This window comes from Zootermopsis nevadensis, unplaced genomic scaffold (assembly GCF_977971745.1).
Source record: "Zootermopsis nevadensis isolate Lab colony 2312 unplaced genomic scaffold, Znev_1.0 Znev_ptg000028l, whole genome shotgun sequence".
Lineage (NCBI taxonomy): Eukaryota > Metazoa > Arthropoda > Insecta > Blattodea > Termopsidae > Zootermopsis > Zootermopsis nevadensis.
In genome coordinates, this window is record NW_028259160.1 from 10143814 (window position 1) to 10168911 (window position 25098).

General features: G+C 40.4%; 1 protein-coding gene across 4 annotated transcripts in view; it reads left to right on the forward strand.

The window, feature by feature from the left end:
• The window catches only part of Sema2a (Semaphorin 2a), a 576182-nt gene that overhangs the window by 33218 nt on the left and 517866 nt on the right, over positions 1-25098 (forward strand). For 3 of the 4 annotated variants that reach the window (XM_022083582.2, XM_022083583.2, XM_022083585.2), the window contains exon 1: positions 4159-4422. The exons of the other annotated variant lie outside the window; for it this stretch is intronic. The gene's annotated coding sequence lies outside the window, so the exon portion shown is untranslated. Of the gene's footprint in view, positions 1-4158; positions 4423-25098 lie in introns of those variants that run through there. 4 annotated transcript variants of the gene reach the window in all.

Consider the following 25098-nt stretch of genomic DNA (forward strand, 5'->3'; position numbering starts at 1 on the left):
ATTCCCTCAAACAAAAAAGTTACTTTTTGTTCTACATAAGCGACTTTGATCTTTCAATTCTCTAAGCCTTTTAAAAAATTATTCACCGCGTCAACTCAAACGAACGTGTGTCATCCGGTGAGCTACTCATACTGACGCTACCAATGCCTTGCTAGTGACATACGACGTCAAGTATGGTACGCAGGTAAATAGTTCACTGTGTTTTGACTTGCATTAAATTAAATAACATTACTGTCACACACCGTCACATGATTAGATTTAGAGGATTAAAACTATTGTTAGGATAATTGACCAAAAAGAATGAAATGGCCGGGGCATGTATGGATGAGTTTAGAAATGTATATAAAGTTTTAGCAGGGAAACTTGCAGGGAAAAGTTCGCTTGGGAGACACGGGCGTAAATTTGAGAATAATTTAAAGAATGTCTTAACATATATAGGATATGAGAGTGTGAAACGGATTCATCTGACTCAGGGTAGGAACCAATGGCTCAGTAACACAGAAACAGTAGTATCACGTGGACCATCTCGGTTGAATCAAGTGTTAAAAGAGCTAAGCCAAGTTGGCTGCTATCTGAAGTATCATGCATGTCACACAGTCATCATTCGAGATATTTCTTGTCATGAGTTTGCTGATTATCGCGCTGATTGCTTGACTGGAGATTAGACATCTAGCGACTGCCAGTTGCCCCCATTATATCGTGCCGTGCAAACGAGTCTGTCATTCAATTAATTTCTTCTCCTCCCCGTTGTTTCCGGCTCGGGACCCTGCAGTCGCACAAGGATCTGCCTGTGACTTGGATGATGATGGATTGCAAAGCCTTTACAACAGTTGGTGTGACAGTGAGCCCCTCTACTTCGCATGCCAGCAAGTTGTCATCCACAACAGGCGGTCTGTCAGCCACTGCAAGGTAGATGGCGATCAGGCAAAGGCAGCGAGAGGGGACATTTTAAGACATCACTTCGTGCCTCTTTCTACGTCCGAAGGCGGGCGCACCGTTGCGTAGTTTCAGTGTGGCGCCTTTTAAAAACCAAAATATTTCAATACCTTTATTTGATGCACTTTGAAGCAGAGGTTTGACAAAGCGGCCAGCTTCTCTGCAGTCACCTTGCAGATGCTGTAGATCAGTCAGTACATTGGGTGGCTACAGATGAAAGGCTTTGCAGTGGTTGTCTTCCGTTCCTTGTTCAGACAGATTCTGAGGCCACCCGCACCCACCGGGAAAGAGGGTAGAGGGGTGGGGATCATATTCTCTGTATGTTTTTGTGTTTAAATAGGAGCAGCTGGATAGTTTTAAGGTTGTCTTTAGAGTACTTTATAAAACATCTGTGTAGGGCGTAAAATGCATGACGAATATTTGAGCCACCCAAGAAAACGTTCATAGCACCTTCCTTGTATTAATTATAGATTGCTATGTTATAGACTACTTCGCAGTACTTTCATTAACATCGCATTTTACAACGTTCCTTTATCCTTGTAATAAGTTTGAATTGTTTCAATAACAATTTAGTGCGATCATTCATAAATGAACCGTAAAATCATTGTTTTGTGTTCGGTGAATGCAGTGTTTAATAGGCATGAAGGCGGAGAAAACGTTACATATGCGTATGTCCTTTCAGATTGGTTATTGATTGATAGTTTGATTTAAAATATCTTTTTAAAAGTAACATCAAAACGTACTTTTCACATTAATAATTAGCCTTACCAGGACACAAGGCATTGTCACATTTGCTGTACAAAACATAATAATTAGGTGATATTTTGGTTAACGAGTTGAAGACGATTATGCTTCCAGTCACAGCAGTGGGTGTGCATTTGCAATATACGTGAGTGGGTGGTGTTGTAAACGTCATTAAAGTCCCTCATGGGCTAATTAGCAACGGGACCGTCCATCAAGTTGTGCTTGTAAACGTTGAAAGTCTCAAAGTTACGTTGTTGGGTGGATGAACGTAATATATTTTGCAGAGTTCGTACTCCTTACCGAGTGAGTGTGGATTCAAATGTCTTAAGACATCTAAATAACAAGCAGTCCTCTTTACCTGTAACGGTAAATAGATGCTAGAACAAATAATGTGATACGCGATACATATAAAATTAGCTAATGGCTCTGTAAATTGTCTGGGATCATATAATTCTACGTCACAGATGGGAAAGCGTTCTGGTTTATAGACGCCATTTCCAGGGCAGGAGCTGTTAATGCCCTTATATTTTTAAGGGTTTCTGTGAAATAGCGTGTACTCATATCTCGAAAGATTGCGGTCTTTTGAGACTTATTTCCTCGCTGAGGGCCTGTCCGTCAATCTTGTAGGAGTGACGTGGAGGTGAGTGGACCAGGTGAGATTGCTGTCTGACTCTTATGGTTGTTTTATATAGCCCACGCAATATTTGATTGGTTCCGTTGTACATCTGTACACTAATCGATCAATACAAATGAAACACTTGTTGTGAATTTTTATTTAGGGCTTTTATTTAGGAAAGGGCTGTGAAGGGCTAGATTTTATTTTGTATGTATGTGTATATATGTATATATATATATATATGTGTATATATATATATATATATGTGTGTGTGTGTGTGTGTGTGTGTGTGTGTATAGGTTTCCATATTTGGAATAACACATTAAGCCAAAATGCAGGCTTCGAAGTCGGGAGATTAATAATATATAGTTTGCAGTAATGCACCATTCATCAATGATGCGAATGCCAAATCTCACAGCTGCACTAAAATTTGCGCTTTGTCGCCATGGTACACTACGTGCATGAAATATTCTGTGGATATTTATGAATCAAAGTTACTGGTACATCGACCACAGTTAATTTTACAGCATCTTTAATTGTAATTTTTATTAATTAGTGTAGGCCTATGGTCTTGGGGGGGAACTATAATAGTTTATATTAACTATGCTATTATCTTAAATTTTTTTTTTAAAATTAGAAAGATTTGCCTGTCAAAGATCATACCATAAACGAATAGGCATATCACAATCGCCTTCTTTCATATTTTTTCTGGCTCTGTAGTCATAAACATTTTACCCCCACTTATCGTATCAAATAAATTCAGAGGAATTTTCCTACACGAACAAGAAATTTTTCTAAGCTTATTAGTCTTGAACAAGTAGATGCATTTTGAACGCAGGGTAAATTATTATTTAGTAACAGTTTATTTTACGTACTCTCACTAATATTTTGTTCATGAAAATCATGCAGTGATGATTGCTACTCTCGTCCAACGTTTAGGGGGGGCTGATGGAGAGAGACTGCTTGACATGTCTTGTGTTCCCGTGAGACTCACCTTGCCTATTCGTAATTGTGGTATCGCAAGATAGGTGTGGAGAACCTAGGACATCATAACGCTGAATTGGTACCATATAAAGGAAGAACAAGGAGAAAAAGAACTGAAGATAGACGTGAGAACGAAAGAACAGGTTTGGTTTGGATGTCTCTTCGATTCGTAGCCCGTGACATCGAGCGGGCTACGAGCTAGTTCGGTGCTACCAACCTGACAATACTACGCTATATTTAGGTGCAGTTGTGATTGTGACCACAAACTTAAATATTCACTCTTCGGTCGGATGTGTATCATCGAGACAACAGGACAATAAACAGTAGGAGTAACAGGAAAACATGAAATAGAAGCGTTAGTGTATAGGCCTACACACTTAAAGAATAAATAATGCAACATTTTAAACTTTAATGCCATTAATATGATACAACTAATGCCAGTAATCAGAAGAATAGTTTGAAACAGGCATATGCTGTAGCAGATAGCTAATGTATACTGACTGTAATTTTAATTAATTCAATGTTGAGTGAACCTGGTGTATCGCATTGATGAAAACGTACTGTAGATGTCCTACAACTAATGTAGAATCAAATGTAAAGTTGTCGCAAATGGAAATACAAATTATAATTCGAATTTTTAGATAGTTGAAAGTTTTAATTTAGATACTATAGCATGAAGCTAGACGGTATAAAATAATGTGAGATTCTGGGACTCTTTCATTTCAAAGTCTCTGCCGACGGCATTATTTGCTTTCTTCCAAGAAATAATTTTGTTTGAGCTCGAATTCGCTGTATTTGCAGTCGGAGTGTTGGCGACGCGCAGCCGGGGACGAGACCACCCGACAGGGGGCAGGCTCTCCTGCCTCTCGCGTGTTTGGCTGGTTTGTGTTTGTAGTTGCGTCAAGTCGCCATGACGGGTCGGTACGGTTGCTTGTGAAGCTCTCGTCTGTCTGATTGCCGCGATTGTGTGGTTGTGCTTGTGTGTTTACATTGTGTTTAAATGTGCCTAATTATGCAGTGACTCTCCACAGATACATTATAACAGAATAGATAAATCGAGAGTCATATGTTTGAGTTTATTTTAATTCTAGAAGGTCACCCTGCAAGCTTGGTAGCAGAACTGCAGTGTATCAACAATTAAGGTAAGTTATTACATACAAGTGTTTCTTACTGTCAGACTGCACAGCATTAGTTTCGTTCTGTCGTTATATGACTTCTTTGTTCTGGTTACGATTCCTTTGATAGTTCGTGCTTCTTCGTTAAATGTGTAAAAGAGGTCCATAGATCTACGTGTTTGAATTAGCTGTAGATGAATCATAAAACGAATTGCCGGCCTTTCTTTTTTGTTCAGCCTTCGGATCCTTATCCAAGCAAAGAAAGCGGTGATATGTAGTGGAAATTTTACGAAAAGGAGGGAAAGGAATCGTCTCAAACACGGCTGCCCATGAAACCTGAAGAATTATCGAAGTCATTCAATAAAAGAACTCGGTAAATTACTGGGTGACGTGGCTGAAAATTATCACTTTGTATTACCTCATACGAAGCGTGTATATACCTCCTCCTCGCCCTGATGATGGAAGGAGTAAGCATATCTGAAATGTTGGCCAGCTTCTATGAGACTACACGGTGCAGCATCCCAGAAGGCTGTCTGTCATCTTCAGTCCATGTGGTATTTGTGGTGGACGAGGTGGCACTGGGACAGGTTTTTTCTTCGAGTCTTTCGGTTTTCCCCGTCTGTATAATTCCCCTGCTGCTCCATATTCACTTATACATCACGTGCGGCGTGAACAAAGGGCCCGTTAAAGGCACAGTTCCACAGACATTTCCTCATTCCATCGCAAGTAGCAAGAATGTGTCTCTTATAGGAGATGATAAAAATGCAAGTTGCTGAAAGTGGTGACATTTAGTTGGTCTAGCCAGAACATAAGGTGTCACTGGCCAAACACTCGGTCGTGTGTTGATCTGACCTCTGAAACATGCACATGTATCAGTACGAGTCATGCTTTACATCACATTTGCTACAAAGAAGTGTTCACAGTTCTGAGTAGGAGGTAGTTGGATTGATTAAAAACTATCTATATTATACATTACTTGACAGTATTATTTGAATTTTATGATTCTTTTCGACGTGAAATCACCCATATCTAACTCCATGGAGCATATCCCTTTTTGAGGAGTTAATAGTACGTTCAGCTAGTCAAGAAATTCCCGTTCATAACTGTGATCACAAGAACCCGCAACCGGTCCATGTCCTTACGTAGATGAATCCAATCCAATCCAATCCAATCCATACCTTCCGTCCCTAACTACCTAAAATCCATTTCCGTTGCGAAGGTCCTTTCAAAGAATCCGTCTGAGGCCCTGTGTAACGTTTCGTAGCACGGTGGGCAGTTCCGCCTATTTAAAGTATTCGCAGCTACCCTACACATCTGGGGCCTTTTTCATCCGCGACCGAATGACGCGCTGCGCTGCGCCGCGCCGTGCCGTTCCATTGTTGCAAAGAACTCGCGTAGCACGGACAGTCACAATATGAATACTCCGTTTAACTGTTGTGTGACGCTCATCGAACTGCATCCGAGTCACATTCGAGCGAAGAGAATCCTAATTGTGATGCCACATCTTCTTTAAAATGGGAACAAGAACGAGGACCATCCTTTTTGACTGTTGTTGTTGTTGTAAGAGCCCGAATGAAAAACTTAAAAGAGTGCAAGCAACGTTTTAAAAATTGTCGCAAAAACAGACTTTTCCGCTCTTAACCTGAGTATCATAACATAGTACTGCATTGTGTGGTTACTGATCTCAGAACTCGAGTACAAAAATGTACATACGGACTGAGAAATCGATAATTTTTTACCAATGCTATCTGGAAATTAGACATAATCATTGCCTAGTAGATTATGTACAAAGTGTGTTTTGAAAAGGCGTCTAATTCTGTCCGAAACGTCTAGTAGGCCTGTATCTAATATAGATCGTGTACACTTTTATCGTTTTAATGAATCAACAATTGTCCCGAACCTTTAAAGAAGGTTTTAATGTTTTTGCTCGTGTTTTCAGTAATAACGTTTGAACACTGGTCTATTTTGAACGAACTCCGAAACTTATATGAGGCAGTAAATGTTCATTGTCTCACTCTTTGAAATTGGAGCGGCTGTAAGGAAAGAAAGAAGCTAGAAAGTAAGGAAAAACAGTGTTAGGATGGTGAGGTTGGAGACGTTGTGTTGTTAACTTTTTAAATTCAGGCGCCGAGTGGGAAATGGAAATGGTAAAATCATTTCCTAGCAACACGGATGCCTCCTTCTTATAATGGGGAAGCAGTTCATAGTTCGCAGAACACCGTACATGTGTGCGGCGTGCACATATAAATAGTAAGCGTACAAAGCAAAAATTTATTTAGGAATTGCTGTGTTGGTGCTTTCAGAGAGACGAACCCTGGGCAAAGTAATTTTGGGGGTGACAAGGCACCCATAGGACTTAGAAATCAATCATACCTGAATTTTTAAAACCATGTACAAATATTGGGTGCTGTTTTGAGAAACATAAAATTTGTTTCTGAGATTAGGATGTGGACTGGAATTAAATGTAAATGACTTAGACCCTATTAGTACAACCAAAGACCCCAATAGACATACATCATTTCATCGATATCCGTCGAGCAACTTCTGAGGTGTCTCTTGCGGTGCGGACAGATGGACAGACATGATCTCGTCATATATTAATTTTATATATTTCGTGAAAGAAACGTACAATGCCGCTTAATATATAAGCACTCGGTTCCTTACAGCGGCTATTGGGGGGGGGGGGGGATCTTTACACAACTTTTTTTTCGGTAGTATAGTTTTGGACGCCACGGTGGTCTAGCGGTTAGAACGCTGGCCTTGTAATCCTGGGGTCTGGGGTTCGATTCCCAGCGGTGCCCGAATTTATAACTTGTGTTGGGCAAGGCCGTGGTCTAGGCAACACGGAGTTTTCCTCCGGGGGCTTCCCCGGTTTCTCCGTGGCATCCCAACAATTACTCCATTCACACACAGAAGAAGGCAATGGCAAACCACTTGTGGATCATCTGCCAAGAACGTATATGAACAGGTCCCAGTCCGAGAAAAGGATGGAAGGATCCTGTTCATATGGACCTGTCGTCAGACAGAACACTGAAAATAAAAACCAATAATATAGTTTGCAGGGCCAGTAACCTTAATCCGTTTTCAATGAGCCTTTATTTCAAACTCTTATCGCTCCACCTGTTGTAAAGTTAGTGGATTTGCAGCCAGTCTGTTCACTGGAGTGACTGTAATTCTGCAGTTCTGTTAACTTAGGTAATGTACCATTTAGCTCTGAAAACACGAGTTAATAGGCTGTAGGAACAGAACAAAATTTAACTGACAAAAGCGACCTTTGTGATTTTCATAACAGTAATCCAACACAGGTGCGTAATAAGTTCGTAATAATTCGGCCATATATACTCGGAATTCATATTACGCTTCGTTAGAAGTTTTAGGAGTAGGCTGAAGGCTGGACGTTTTGAAAAACTGCGTTTGTGTGTTTTCTGGGCGTAGTCCTTAGCCGGATCTGTATTGATTTGCGTATTTAATGCCAAGCTGTTTTACGTGAAGGACATTTACCTGGCGTTTCACATAGAACACATTTCGAAAATTTGCCGTTAGAAGCAATATGAATCGACATTCGTGAAAATAGATCGATTTTCAGAAAGTTTACTCTATTGTGCCGGAAAGATTTCCTTTTTCTTGACATGGATATGAGAAACTTCGAAACCTTTTTGTTTCATTCTACACGCTCAATCTTTTGTAACTGCCATGTATAGTGATTGAATATAACCCACCAAAGCCGATTAACTCACATAAGACTTCAGCCCAGTGGCAAATGTGATTCCGAACACATGTGAGAGGATCTGTCGGAAATTTGTTATTGTAATGTTAATTACAATAGAACGATTTGTGGAGTGTAGTTGCTGAAGCTGCCATGTTGCAGTTGGGTTACTAATATGTGCGTCTCTCTCAGGAAAATGTGCGGGATGTAAAATACTCTGGTTCGAGTAGAGAAACCTGGTCTAGAAGTCAGGTCATGCAGAAATGTAAAGTATTAAGCCCCCCTCACCGAATTGTTAAGTTATTGTAATCATAATTCACCAATTAATTATTTAATAATTATTTCGTTGTATTATGTAGTGTTACGAGGGTCATCTTTCTGAGATTATATGCGTGTTCCCCTTAATTAATTGTGTATTATTATTTCTGTCTTTGCAGCTTTTATATGTCTACTTTACATTGCTAGCATGTATTTGTTTTGGGAAGCATTGGTGCCCAGAAAATCCAGCGCAATTGTAAAAGAATTCACTTAGAGGCGCCTTCAGCAGGACGCAACAGCAGAACAAAAATGCCGAGTGAACACTACGTTCCCTAGGTAACATAACAATGAAGTTACACTTTTTCGTTTCCATTTTTCGTAACACTTTTTTGCCGAATGACCCTTCCTCATAGACGTATTTACGTCAAAAAATAATTGAAATGATCCATGGAAGTAAAACTCTTTACCGAAATGTGTTAAATAATAATGACCACGAAGAAATGTTTCCTTATATTAATGCCTTAGAGTGCAATGGTACCTATTTGTTCCAACAACTTCAACAGTCAACAAATATTCGTTTTATATTACGTGTTTCGTGTGATTCTAACTGTAAACGTGGATTATTTCATTAAATTTCATTCACCATTTGATCTTTGTGACGGTGAAGAGATTTGTTTTCTTTGCGGTACGGATTGAATTCTTAATATGCCCAAGGCCTTATCGTAACATCGGTAAACTGACATATTGAGAGCAACATTATATTATCGCAGTGTTTTTTCCTGTCATCTGCTGAAGCGACTGAAATAGGTTTTCATTTAAAATGCCCTGTTGTTATAAAGTTGATGAACAAACTGCTGAAAATATTACTGTTACGAATTTTTATATCCGTGTAACTAAAAGGTCCAAGTAAAGTATGCGCCATGTAGGCGCTTGGGGGGAGTGGAGGTATAGCTCCTCTCTTCCTTGACCCCGGCACTAGATGGGGTGAGTGGTCAGCATCACGACCCGGCCGGCTTTACCCCCGGGAAAGGACCCCGGTACCCATTGTAGAGGAGGCTGGGTGGGCCCCAGAGCCGGTCTGGACGCAGAGGCTAGAGGAAAAATCCTCTGCCCCCGTCGGGGATCGAACCCCGGCTGTCCAGCCCGTAGCTAGTCACTATACTGACTGAGCTATCCCGGCTCAAAAGATCCAAGTATTTATTCATATAGGCTTAAAAGTATTTATCCTCATCTAAAGTGATCGTTGAATATTGCCCGATCTAACTGAAAATCTAAATACAGTGGATTCTGGTTAATTGGAACTCATCGGGACTAGAACACTTTGGCCCAATTATGCGAAGTTCCACGTAAAGAGTTAAAAGGGTTTTATCTTTAAGATGTGTCCCAAATAAATGGCTACCACGATTAACCGATGGCCCAATTAACCGGAATCTACTGTATCTCTACAGTTTTTGGTAAAATTTTCCATAAATTTCATCGAAATAGGTTTATCCGTTTTTCAGTTGTCTCAAGCGTGGCGGATGGAAAGAGAGATTTTTATCGGCGCCTGCAGATTTGGAAACGGCTTGAAAACAAAGCGTCTGCTAGGAGTAGGCCTGCTTCTTACTAAAAGTTTCCACACTCGCGTACTTAATACTGGCTTAATGGCGTTTATGTGTGGGGTACGTCAACCATGGCGCGGCTGCCGAAGTTCAGAGGCACCTTCCATGTTGTGAGCTCACGTCTGGGGCACACAAGACTGATATTACTTAGACGGCGAATGCTTTGATGTCAGTACCGTCACGGAGAGAGGCGGGAGACGTTCGGCCAGTGATGTTCTGCGGTCCTCTTCTGGATGCTGCACGATTGTGCTTTGTTCGTTTGTGAATGGACGCTGCCACAGACATTTCATCTATCCATCCACCCACCCTCTCCTCTCTTTATAGTACTAACCCCTTACGACCAAATTTACTTGGTTCGTTTGCCAACCGTCTCCCCCCTTCGACATACTATTCACCCCTCTTTCTCGTGTTTCATTCTGTAGGCTACGGATTTCAGTTTAGATTTGCCAGGCCGTAGTTTCCTTTATTTGGCAGATGTTCAGCTTGCTTTTGCTACTTTTACGCGGTTGTATTAATAGTTTAGTAGTTACAGGATAAACGCCTCAAGTCTCACCTTGTCCTATTCTTAAAGTGTGGCAGGCTTGTTGGTTTAGCAGCTCGTGTTTTTGTTACGTTGGGGGCAGTGAAACGGTAGTTCAGCTGTGATTGACGAAACAGATTCCATCTGCTCTATATGAGTGAGACGTTATATTTACTAAAAAAACTGTTGTTCTAAAGGATGCCTTGAGTAACGTTTATTTTACCGAGTCCAAAGTATAGGATAATGCGGACATTCGAAGTGAATGGTCTTTTCAAAATTGAACTTGTTGCAGCTCATATGTCTTTGCATTGCGCTTTTTTAAAGAAATTACGGTCGATGTATTGACATGGATATGAGTTTCCCGTCTGCGTGGTACCGTCCAGTCAATCTTTAACATATCATCATTACTATTTGAAAAGTACAATAAGTCATCCTTAGTAGTAGGCCCTTATCTCGCGGGCCTTTAGTCTCTCTTTTATCGATGTATTCCTCTTAGAAACATGACGCATTTCAAATTAGTGCAAGATTTTGAAAAGGATGGGAGTGCGTGGTCAGCGTCACATCCCGGCCGCGCTTGACACACCGGACTCACTGGATAGGACGATGAGTGGGCCCCAGAGCAGGTCCGGACGCAGAGGTTAGAAGAAAAATTGTTCGCCTCTAACGGGGATCGAACCCCGGTTGTCTAACCCGTAGTCAGACACAAAGTGCCAGAGACAACAAGCGATAGATCTGACAGCATGAGATGGTATGCAAATTAAAATGAAGTCTATTTGAAACATATAGCGAGGACGTGTTTAGTCTCGATTAGTACAACACTATTCATATGAATTGTTTAATGTGAAACGACGGAATTACTGAACCGTTTATTTGGAGGGGGGTATCGCTGTAGGCGGGCCGAGGGCAGAATCCCGCGTGCGTCACGAGTTGCATGTCCGGCCCCCTTGCTGGGACCGCCATCTCGCGCACATCTCAATTATCCTATCTCCTTCTCCGCCTAAGTTTGACTGAGTCAGGGTTACGTTTCATTACTTTATATTCGTTTTGTCATCATGGTTATTATAGTTACGGACAGTTTGCCAACTGTGTTGCTGCTGAGAAATTCGACAAATGCTTCTTACTTATTTGCAGATGGCTTGGGGGCAGTTCTTCTGCCTGGTTTAGTTACCGAGCTACAGAAACCATCCACGAGGACTCGAACCCAGGGCAGATTTCTTTTGTTGTTTTATCTGTTCGTCCACGATAATTTTTCTGTCACATTCGACACAAAACTAGTCCGTCAATAACGAAACACGCTGTGGGTTGAGGTCATGCCAGTTGTTACCCTTTCGTAAATAGATGCAGTTTCATGGTCGGTATGGAAACCATAACGCAGAGAATCACATAACAGCGTTACCATAACAATATCAATAATTTTAGATTAATGTTTGGTTGTCAACCTACTTTATTGAATCCTCCTCGGCTTAGTTAAGGTCAGTGGGATTGTTTATTGTTTTACTGTATTTGTCTAATTCTGTAAACTCTGTTAACTCAATCATCAGTTCACCATGCGACTTCTTTGGCTCAGGTACGAAGACAGCTTTGCATTTTACATTATCTTATTTGCTAACAGGAAGTACTTATGTCTCTACTGATTGTTTTAACCATCGTATATCATAGGCCTCTGTGTAACACACGACTCATTATTAAGACGTAATATACATGAAGGTTAGAAGTACCTGGTGTCTGTTGATTCGTTACGCTCCTGAATGGTACGCAACTGAAAATGCTTAGTTTTCATATTTGAGCGTCACGTTCCACTTCTTCTCAACGATGCATATGTAAGAAAATAAATAAATGAATAAACACTTCATTTGGAAAGCTTAATTAAAGGAAAATCCTGAAAATGTTTTGTTTAAAAATTTCTGAGTCGCTGCACTTTATGTAGACTTGGGAATGTTTCGTTGGCTCCACGTGTGGATGTGCTGTGCTGTGCTCGCGATTGAAACTGGAGGTTTGTGTGAAGAAGAGGAAGCAGATTTGTGGCCTTCCGTTACATACCAAGAACTTCCGTTACAAATTACCACCGCGCTTTAACTTTGAATAGCCGGAGCACTCAAAATGTTGCTGAGCGAAGAACGTAATTTTGTAAACATCCTGTACGGAAAAAAAAAAGACGAACACAGGTACGTGTTCTGATCAGAAACAGCCTCGGGTTTGAATAGACAATTCGTTGACGTATAAAAATGCTGACGCCTAGTTTAGACCAAGCCGTCCCTCTTGTACCCGCAAGATGGAAACTGATTGCTCAAAATATTTTAACCAGTTTAGTTTGAGAGTTTTAATAATTGTCTTTTCATTACCAACTTTTATAAATCTCCTGAAACAGTGGAATGAATGGTTTTAATTTTTGTTTTTCGTTTTGCTCGTCATTATGGCCCTGTTGTTGTGTTGTGTTTAAAGAGATGTTAGGTGGAATGTCAAAAGATAGTGCCCCGAGCGACCTTTCTTGGATTTGACTTGCCGCTTATATTATCAAGAGCAAGCCAGTGAGTGTTCTCGACACACAAGCCATCGTTCCCAAGGTAATACCATCGCTCACCTTTGATGTACGGTTTTCTTACATCGCGTATTAAAAAAAATAAAAGTGACTTGTAGTTGAAATTGTATGTATTTGCTATCATGTAGCTTCTTTGTAGCGTAGACGGGAATACAGGCTCTGAATAAACAGTGTAGATTTATCCGATATTATGAAACTACATGTAGCTGAGTCATTCTTAAGGAGCTAATAATTCCTCATCAAGTCAAGAAATTGCTCTCCTTCTATGTAGGGCGAACGTTCGTCACCATCTTCTAATAAAGTACTCCATTGTATTCGTTAACAATGTATTTTTACCTTCAAGCACATTGTGATTAAAATCTTAAAACAACCAGATCATCATCGTCCTGTCGATGGAGGCAGCAGAAACCTCTGAAACGTCGGTCAGTTAGTATGAGACTGCACTGCACAGAATCCCATCTTCAACTTGAAACCGTAATTCGCAATAAATGCATAAATGAAACGAGTGGGTCTTGAGATCCTAGTGCCGATTCGGCTGAATAAAACGGAGTCATTTAATTTTCTCCGATACTGTTCGTGTTCAACTTTATGTATTACATTACAGACGTAGCCTATTAACGTATGTACAATTCGTGACGAACGTGTTGTGCTTCTGCGCAAAAAATCAAGTGTTCGCTTCGGCGTGTTCATTAATTTAACTTTGGTTTTAATTGTAAGTATGCAGTATTCTGGAACCTATTCGGCTGCAATTTGACACATAAATCATTTACCAAGATCTACGGACATTGTTTCATATCTGAAAGCATGAGCTAAAATATGAAAAAAATGTGATCGGGAGTCGAACACAGATTTTGTAGTCACCAAAGTTGTTTTAACCCCTCAATTGACGGTATTTTATTTGTATGATTTGAGGTTTTCGCAGCGGTGACTATGAAGATTTCTGTCTTCTGACGGAGGTAGTATGACCTCTGAAACGTCGGTAAACATCGACCAGACTGCACAGCGCAACAACCCAGAAGACAGAAATCTTCGGTATTTTATTTAATTCCATAAGTTTTGTTATTTATATTCTTATTGTTTATATAATTTATGAAAGCTTACGACTCAGCAGGCATGTCTTGTGCATTTCCACTAAATTTAGATTGCCCCTAGAAATTATGTTAATTAACGTGTGTTTGAAGAGAACTGTATCGAAGCCCGGAAAGACAACCATTTGTTTGATGTGTTTCATGTGGGTAGATCTGAAAACAAGAATATGCAATTTCACTTTACAGTACGTCATAAGTAAGGTCTAATAAGTTGAAAATGAATGGAACACATCGGTTTCTGGTCTGTGCTGGTGGCCCTAACACATTATACAAACACATTAATACTGTAAAGAAATATAACAAAAAAAGAAAACAGACAGAACCTCCTATTAGACGATGCCTAAGGAAATGAAGGAGACAGCGATTATGATCTGTCGGTATAAAAATGTATTGTTTTCTTACAACAACGGCGTTATTAATTTCCTTTCTCAGTTTTGCATTAATCAAATTGCTGTTACTGCTGAACTGTACACGAGTTAGTCATTTAAATTTCCTAAACTTGCGCTTGTAATTTGCTTTGATCTGTAGAAGGTTTAGTTTTATAAACCCCTATTGTTCACGTTCTGTTGTTACTCGTAGAACGAAATATGACGTGGACAGGACGCATTGGGGGACGAGAAATGCATGCAACAATTGAAGTTTCAGAACTTTATTACAAGAGGCGCAAATGGAAGGATAATATTAAAAATAAATTGTAAGTGAGGTTGTGGATGGAAGTCGAGGACTGACTTTGGATAAATTTATGAAAATTCAGGTTCCGTTGCGTAGATGTAGATGTGAAAAGTGGCCTGTTTTGGCGTTTTTAGTTTTTCTTTTGGGAAGCGGTTTGTAACCCCTCTGGAACCAAGAAGAGTGCAGTGTCTCTGAACTGCAGGTGTTGACTTCGCCAGTGCAGTGATTATTGTTTCACACAGCCACATAACAAGGTATAGGGGACCCGCACTAATGAAATTCCACACATGATAGGATGCAAACTAAACCCCCGCATTGGAAGAGGGGAGCTGTGGTGGGGTGAGGATTTACGTTAATGTGTACGTGTTAACAAAACCCACAGGGAGGGTCGTGAAACTGAGCGAAAGTTGTGTTCAGAATACAACGTCCAGGCCCGATAGTGTTTACAGCCGTTTTTAACGTGTCCCAAAACATAAAAACACACGACCTTTTAGGTGTTAGTGATCTGTGCCTGCGTGGTCCCTCATAAAATTTTAAGCCCGTAAACATATATGATGTCGGGGTTAAGTTTAGTATTTTACGCAACCGTATACTTTTACACCCCTGTTTTAAGCTACACTGATGTGGTTATTAGGGTGAATTGTGCCACACGAAATAAACTGAGGCACGTGAAACGAATAGTTTAGCTGAGCAATTGGATATTTTGGAGCGAGAAATAATAATACAGTATTCAGTTTTGAAAATGTGGGTACAATGATTACGCTCTTCGGCTTTCGTTTTGAAATGTATCGGTTGGCCTGTAATATAGTTACCGGAAGATGCCGTGTTCGAATCTCGACAAGAGTACAATCCTGACACTGGCGTCCTTTTGTGGGTGTTTTATTATTTACAATTCTGAGGTAAATAGGATTTGAGGTTCTCATGTCTACGAAGATTGCTGTCTTCTGGGTTGTAGCGACATATGGTGTGGTAAAAGTTTACCAGCGTTTCGGAAGTTCTTGCTGCCTTCATCATCAGGGCGGTGACTCATCACTTATCGCCCTGATGATGGGCTACAACCTAGAAGGCAGCCATATTTCTAATTCTGGGCACGATCTTTTCCTTGCACGCCATTTCCAATTCATCATTCTGTGTCATCCTGCCGTTAGACTCTGTGTACTTTGTGAAGCTGGGAATGTGTATAAGAAGCATTGTAGAAATCAGTGAGAACAGGATGCGAAACAAATACAAGAAACGAAACGAAAATTTAAATAAGAAGAAATGCAGAAGAACAGGATGATAAAATGTTTCCTCTCCCGTGAATTGGTTGAACATTGTCAATCCAAACGGAGAATCGACTTTACAATTTTACTGGACAACGACTTGTTGGTCGCACTGTGCCAGAGAACACTGAAATGCCTGTGGAGAGACCGTGCCGTCATTTACCGGAAATACGTCACGAAAATCGTTTGCGTGTGCTCATAGGTCTGAAGTTAATGCAGTGACTGAAAGCAAAAATTGGCCGATATGAAGGAGTTAGAAAAACAAAAAGGCGCTGTGCATTAGCCTACATTTCAAACCCCACACGAACACAGATGGCGACTTTATAATGACGGGAGCACAGAGCGTAAGCCTGCGTATCTGAAGAAAACATAATGTGTTTCTGATTCTTTCTTCCAGTGGATATTTTGTTGGTAAATCTGAATTAATGTTTATCAAATCACAAGTACGTAGGATTGGTTTCGTGACTTTGCCCTTGCCGTTTTTAATTAACGTAGCGGCAGAGTGGTTAGCGCTCCAGGTTCGTATTTAGGAGTCACGGGGGTCAGATCCCGACACGTTGACTGGGTATTCTATCTTAGGAGTTTCATGATTTTCCACAGCTTCTCCGGACAGATTTCAGGATAGTACCATACATTAGGTCACGATATATTCCTTTCAAATTCTTGCTTATTCAGTATTCTTTAATCACCCTATTTTTCAACGCTGTGTAAACTAAGGCACACTGAAGGTTGGTCTGAACGTTGTTCTAGTTCTGCGACAGACGTTATAAAGCTTAGCACTGAGTCCTTAAGAAATCGAGCAATACTAGAAGCTTAAATTGATTTATTAATGATTTGTTAGACTGTCTAAAATTATAGTCTGGTAATTTAATAACAAGTTTCATTACGATAAAGATTTAGGCCTGTACAGCATCAGTTGTAAAATCCTCAGTGACAGGCAGAATCCTAAATAAACATTCTTTCAAGTCTATTCAAAAGTGTGTTTGTTTTAAACATACGTTTACACAATTTATATTACTTAATCTCATAAAATTTAAATGATAACTGTGATCTTGACTTTATTTAGGTAGGACATTTTTTGTTCAGTGTTTTTTACCATGTGTATTTTTCTCAGCAGGCAATTTTAAAGACCATGTGTCCGACCGGAAATCTCGTAAGGGGTGTAGGAGAGTGATACAGAAGAACATTTGCCGGGAAACACTCTAATTTATTTTCTTCGGAAGGATCCTCTAAGGGTGAAGAGTTTCATCTCTGGACTACGAGGGGTTCTGACAACCCTATTCTCTTCTTGTGTATAATATATGGGGACGGGCAGGGAGCGTTTTAGTCATTACACGAAGAGGCTATGTGTAAGCGTTGTACAACATTATACCTGCTGTCCAATCGATAATATATCAGCATGGGTTCGTACGCGAACGTGGCCTGAATGCAGACAACACAGGATAATCATGCGCCTCTCTTCATAACTTAACCCTCTGACGCGCAATCCGTACCGCAAAGAAAACACAACACTTATCCATTACGAAGGTCAGTTGGTTTGTACTGTTTAGAGAAATAATCGCTGTTTATTCTGAGAATCATACGAAAGCTACATATTCTGTGGTAAAATAGAGCATTACGCCCCGGCCGCACTGTACCCCGGGGAAAGGATCCCGGTACCCATTGGATAGGAGGCTGGGTGGGCCCCAGAGTTGGTCTGGACGCAGAGGCTAGAGGAAAAATCCTCTGTTCCAGTCGGGGATCGAACCCCAGTCGTCCAGCCCGTAGCTAGTCACTATACGGACTATGAACGCGATAGTCTGAGCTACTGAAAAACGTCGTTAAATAAAGTTGTCACTGTATATTTCTGATTAGGTACATAGGCCTGTTAATCGCATGTTAAACCGATGGCTAGAATAACGCCAAGAGGTCGGAGCTGTCTTCTGCTTGAATAGCTGGCGGCGCATGAGAGAGTTGATGAAAATGCACGATACTGGCTTCAATTTTTTTTTGTTAACTCGAGTCCACGTAATTGGAGCTGCTGTCTTGAAGTCGAATAAAACACAAAGTTTTCAAATTTTACCTACCGAAAAAAAAAATGGTATTCAAAGGTGCAAAGAAAATGCCACTCTTCTTTTGGTAGCTTGAAATCCAGACTGAACAGAACACAAAGGAAAAAGGGTCGATCGTAAAATCCGACAAAGGAATTGGGCGATCCAAAAGGAAACGATTCGGAGCGCAGTAGAAATGGGACGAAACAGAATAAAAGAAGATGGAAAACATTTTTTAAGTACAAAGTGACTAGTTGCTGGTGCTACTGGTTGCCATCTGGCGTGGAGGAAGTCAGTGAAGGGTTACGTGTGGTTGAAATGGAACAGCTTGGACCTATTGATTGTTCAACTTCACTGATCGCAAATACAGTGTTTGAACCTTCGCGTATACTGGGATTGCCTCCTACCATATTCCTGGATATTCTCAGTTCATGATGGCTTCTGTCTCTCGATGGAATAAAGGCATTGGGTAATATCAATTAATCTTATCAGACGGTGCGTTATACATTGAAATGTTGAACAGCGTAGTCATCGCGGAAAATGGGTTCTAGAATTTTCGTATTGTTATCTTAATTAAGCAGTTGCAGAGATGAGATTCGAATGTAAACTCCGAATCAAGTGCGAGATCATGTTTCTTCTGTAGAGATGAGAGGATGGTTATGCATGATGAACTGATATGAGTTAGTTAAAGTTAATATTTTTGTAAGGCAAGACGGTTGAAAAGTGCTAATGTGCCTAACATCGGACACAGCAACCAGTACCATGACAAAGATTCGAACGGAGTACCAGCTACGCTTGTAAGCTGCACCAAGACTCAGGTTTGTGTGTCTCGAAGTGTGGACGGTTTCACGAGCCCGATCTCAAGACGGAGCGAAGAACCAGAGCCACAGGCTCGGGGTAGAGCGGCAGTTGAGCGCTGTTTGAAGAGGGTACTGGAAAACGCATTATACTTGTATTTTTCAATTTTGACGGAGCGCCACTGTACCAAAACTATTAAAATCAACTTTACCTACCAGAGATTAGCTTTTTTTATGTGGGATTACAACTACGTTGTTGCTTCCTGATATAATTATTTGAAAATAATTATTATTCTCGTTTTCTTTCGGATGATTAAATATTTTACTTTTCGTCTCTTTGATTACATTGGTTTGTTGATACAAAACATGGCGGGATCGCGTGACGGTAATTGCAAGCTGTTTTCTTTCCTGGGGGGGGGGGGGGGGGGAGGTGTGGGGTGGAACTAACAAGCAATACTAGGGTCAGTTACTGCCGTCTGGCCATGCCTGTCTTGCATTTTAATACTCATGTACACGTGTTGTGGTAGATTGTGTAACTTATTAATGCATAGCTGTTATTGAAACTCCATATAGACAGAAGAATTAAAATAAAGCAGATGTTACTTCTTCAAGAAAATCCTCTCCATTTCTAGATTGAAGACATGTCCTACAAAATATGAAGCATGGATATTGTTATAGAGTAATAGTTTTTAAAGTCGCTGCACGAATTTCAGTTCCATCATCTTAAAGAAAATAAAACATTTCATGACAAAATCCTTGGCAACACTTGGCATCTCTTTCTGTTTTGTAAGCCAGTGCCTTTTAAGCCCAAGCGTTTCCTCCGCATTCGTTCTGGAGGTACTCGCAGTAACCAGAATTCTGAATGTCAGTTCTGCAACCGCGGCGACCCATACTTTGGCGGGCATTCGAGGAAAGTGCTTCGTAAGTATTTGTTCTCTTTTCCATTCCTAGATTATGATACATATTTTACATTCTCAAGATGGGAAGTAGGGAGTATTATGAGTCACATATAACGGATGTGACATACTGTTGTATCAACTCACGAGATCTGATTCCATCTTCCTTTACTCGTTTCTCGCTCGATCTTTTGTCTTGTTTCTTTGCTCCTGTTATTTCTGTTTCTCTTATCTTTTTCGTTGGGTATTTAAAGAGGAATATGAACAAGACTCAGTGAACCCACTTACCTGCTTTTCTTTGACGAGTGCAAAACGAAGGCCGAAGAACTAAAAAATCATTTGCATTTTATGTTAATATTTTCTCTCGTTCTCTTTGTTTATTTCTCCGCAGTAAATTTATCTGGCGTGTATACAAGGGCGTTTGTTAACGCGGCACTGAGGTGTTTCACGATCGGTATGAGTAATTGTAAGCAGTTATTTCATGTCTCGTACGTTACGTGGTGGAAGCAATAACATCTGCGAGGATATGTGAATTTCTCCTGTGGATAAAATGTCTGGACTGAACCAACATTTACAAGAAGGTACCAAATGTTAACGGAAGGGAAATTTTCTCACGGCGAGAAAGATTTGGTGCTGGTCTTCTGCGTAGAAACGCCGTGTAATCCTGTATGTGAACGCAACGTTTGGACGAACACACCGGCTCCGTCTTCTGCCCTTAATTTTAGCTTATTGTGACCAAATCCCTGTAAGATCTAGGAGCTATTGCGATTTCAAGAGCCATCACTCTGTTGGCCTGGGGTAGGGGGTGGGGGTCAGATGGAGGCGTGAGAAGGCTTGGGCTTGTGGCGGCAAACTTCACACAGCGATGATCGCCTTGAAGCTTGTACGGATGTGGTCAGGGCGTTTTAAACTGTTTCATCACGTAGCAGTTCCTTGAATTAACAAGTGCTGGGGCCAAGATGTGCGGTGTCATAGCCATTCTGCTCTTCATAGTGGGCACAAGAATATCTATCTGTTGGCTATCTTGTGTAACTTCGGGGATGAACAACGTAGAATGTCCGGATTTATCAAACATTTCGGCAAACGTTACAGTTGCCACCTTTAGGGTGAATGTGCAGTGGTTGGGTGTTTGGAAGCCTTCTATTAGGCAGGTGGCGAGTTAGATTTGATGGTGATGATTGGTGGAGCGGGCTGCTATCTAATATTAATTATGATGTTCTTTTGTTGTTGGTAAAAGTACGCTTTGATTCGTTAAACGCAGTTCCCCATGTCACATGCGAACAGTTTCGTCACCCTGAGACTGGAATGTGAAAAGATTTTGGAGTGGAGTGCTGGTCAGTATATCTCTATCCACATCTCGGATGACAACATTTCAGGGAAGTTTATCTTATTTGGAATGTGTAGTGTATGTCGATCTTGTTCAATCAGAGTATGGTTGCGGTTGCGAGGGAACAGAATTCCTTCTTAGAAGCTCTGTTTGACGATGTGCGTGGTTGTCTTCATCCGTCCCTCATTATGTTTCTTGGTCCAACATCAATCATGTCCAACCAGGAACATATATTATACTGTGTATTGGCGATAATATTAGTAAGCATTTGAGTTCCGAACCACTTACATGTGCGACTGGGTGCGGAGAGCGTACTGAACTCGGCATTCAGCCCGTTATACATACGAGATGTTTAAACATTTGAGTGGTAAGCTTCCACCCCCTTGCTTTCAGGACACAAGGAGCAGAGTGCAGTCATTCACGCAGCAGCCAGCTCTTTTTAAGGAGCGAGGTTAATTGTCCAAAAGAATTTTCTTCAGGCCGGGATAATGAACAGAGCTCTAATTATTCTCAGTTTGTTTTCTGATTCAAAGTCGTATATACGAGGGAAGACAGGAAGGAAGGAGCACATTAAAAGAGTTTAAATTCCTGAGAGTATAAAAACGACGGTGCATTTGGCAAATAGTTGACTCTGCGCCAAATTTGCTAATTAGTTTAGATCTCGCTCTTCCGCAAGTGAAATTCCAGCAACTCTCTCCAATCGAAACTCTTCCGGAAGAGTTGTCCTTTCTTTATTTTTTTTTCGATTGGGTCTTATTGCTTCACTAACATTTTGAATTGCAATACTTTTTACACATTGTTTTCTGTGCTGGTCTATACGTGTAACTAAAGAGTTTGAATTAACAGAGTTACAAACGAAACGAACAGTGTTTCTGTAAGTATTTGTTTTATGAAGAAATAACGCGAATGTTTTCGAAAGACCATTCCCATGAATGTGTGTCTGTTTCTTTCTTCTTATCTTCTTTCATATTCTCGTCCTTTTCCCTTGTCCCTTCCTTCTCTTCTTTCCTATATTTTCGATTATTTCACTTTTCTTTCTTCTCATTTATATGACTTTGTAGTGGATTCACTGGTGATGCTGAGTCTGCCAGTCCAGCGAACGATCAGTAAGCGTAGTAATGAATCTTTGATTGGTTTTGTTTCATTAATCAGACAATCATTCAGCGCCTTCCTCCGAGAAATGATAATTGGAGACAACTTGTCTGTTAAATGGGCCGTTTTATAAGTTCATTTCCCGCATGAACACGTCGAGTATGAGAAGGAATCAAAACACTTTATCGCTCACTCTATACTTCACACAGGGTAATCGCTGAATGTGAACGAAACATTTTCAGACATGAAATTAACTTCATTGTGAGGAGTATTTTGTAGATATGAAGTGGAAGTTATTCGTTTTAATGACTGTGTGTTCTTATTGTATTCCTCCTCGTACTTTCTCTCTTCTTTCCTGTTTCCACTCAAGGTAATTTCTCTTTGCTTTTGCATTGTGTCGGTTGTGCTTTAAAGAAAATCACTTATTACTGCATGTTATAAGAACCCCCTCACTCACTTCACATAAATATTCGCGGACTGTTTATCTCCGACACGAACAATAATAACTGACAGGAGAAACTGTAACTTCGTTTTAGGCGCGGTCGGATCTCTGAGGAGATTGTATTAAAATAATTTTAATAAGCTTTGTTTATTCTGAGCTGTTCCCCAATGTGAACAACTTACATGTCAGAAACGAAATTTTACTCTAGAGCCATTTTAATTAACTAGCGTCAAAAGAGTGTAGTGTCGCATCTCTGGCACTAGACCGATATGTAGGCATTCGTATTATGTATTAGGAAGTATACTAACAAGATTAAATTGTATTAGATGGTCCATATTTGACCACTCTGTTTCTGATTTCTCAGCATACGAATTGGTTCCAATTATCTTTTGTTATTGGATCATGTGATAACCCGGGCATCTGTCTGACCGGAGATCCGCGTCTCATCTAGCCCATCTGGGATTTATGGTGGACAAGTTATCGCTAGGGGCACGTATTACCTTTCTTCTGATAGCTGCCACGTCTTTATTCTGGGGCCCTTGTTCACCTCATCCATTGCTATCGCGTCTCTTTCAAAATGCGAAATCGTGAGTCGTATTAGTACGCTCAGAAAAGTTAACCTTTTCGGCCGGGTTTAAATAGCTGATAGCAACTTGATAACAGCTGGAATTCTAAATGCAGTTAAGGAATGTCAGGCAGAATTCTCTTCCGTCTATTTGCTAAAAATCCGACATTTCGTAGCCCGTTTCATGTGTTCGTCATTAGTGTCTGACTGCACTGAGTTTGTGGTAATCAAAAATTCCTCCCTCACCGCCGAACGTGCTTCTCATGTTGACTTCGGCAGCTTCGTGCACAGTCTCAGGACACTCGCGGTTTCAAATCTCGTTTGGGGCATTGTTTTTGGACGGGTTTCTGTGTTGCTTTGTGAAGGTGTAGGCTTTCCGATTGGCTGACGCTGTGTCCAAAGAAAGAGTCAGTGTTTTGCGATAAAGGGTTCATAAAGCATCTCACAATAGAGAACAAGGTTGACTAACAAAAATGATTTATTTTTATTGTTGTTGTAATGAAATGTGATCCTGTTCGTACACACACGACATAGAACTCTGTATTCAAATGAGGGGACAGAACAAACAACATCTGCATGCCAGCAGTCCTGTTGTTAAATATGATTATACATGTTACATATACACCATCAGAATATGATGATTTGCAATTCAAATATTGTCTGATGCCTGTTGAAAAATTCACACGAGTATTAAGATGTGTAGTTAGGAGAGTCAGTCACCACTTTGCTTCAGACCCGACGAATGTGTAACCAGGGCGTTAACGTTGGATCTTGCGGGGTGTGGAAGGATCGTTTCATCACACAGAGCACTTGGGATGAGTTCGTTTTTCCGAATTCACAAAAAAGAGAAAAAGAACTATCAGTGTTGTCGGAAGGAGTGCCTGTCTTTATTATGTACATAAATTCTTGCAAGTAATTTCTATCTCATCTTCAGTGGACCGTATAATGTAATGGAAAATACGTAGCCAGTAGGCCTTTGCCAGTCAGAATGGAGGAACCATCTGCCTTCAGACACATTTAGAAATTCTAAATTTCTGTAATACATCAAAATTCTTAATGTGACTGCCATTGTTCTTTGAACTTCAGTCTTGAACTGAATGCCTTGACGTATTTCGAATTCCGCTATATAGACTTGTCCCTATGACTATTTCTGTTCAGGTTTGGTTGCCCCCTCCCCCGTTTTGAAATACGTGGCTCTTGTTTCTGTTTTACCTAATGATACTAAACATTAATGTACACATTTATAAAATGTAATTGTAATTTGGGACCTTCAAGTCATATCACTTCTTATTGTGCTCCTGAAGATAGACATTCATAGGAACTTGTGAATCGAAATTATATTATAAAAACAGAATTTTTTGTTGTACTGAATCGCTCCCACATTTCAAATGAAGACAATGTTGTTCTTACTTGTTAGTTATTTTATGACTCTTTCTGTTGGTAAAGCTATTTTACGTCAACCGATACATGGTAGGAAGAAATTTATGGTGCCTAATTTTGTCGCAAGGTCCCGATGTGTGTCTAATGGTTTCTTTAGAGGTGAGAATGGACACATACAGACATTCGATCACTTCCCATTGTTTTATTTATAACTAAAAGGACAGTTTCTCCTGTGTCTTCTTATTCTTCCTATTAATTGTATGAGACTTTAATTATAATGTTATTGTAAAGGTAGCCAGTTTCAAACATGTGATTCCAGCATCCTAGGCGATACAATTGAACGATACAGAACCTGCAACCGACTAGCTGTGTTCTTACGGCAGCATCATGCTTGTCTGAAGAAGTGAGCTGACTCATTCGTTGTATAACAGGCATACTAAGGTTCCCTGCTCGCAAGCTATGTGAGGGGCTGTGTCATGATGGGCTATCAGTGGCTACATATAACAACCCCTTGCTCGTCTTGTACAG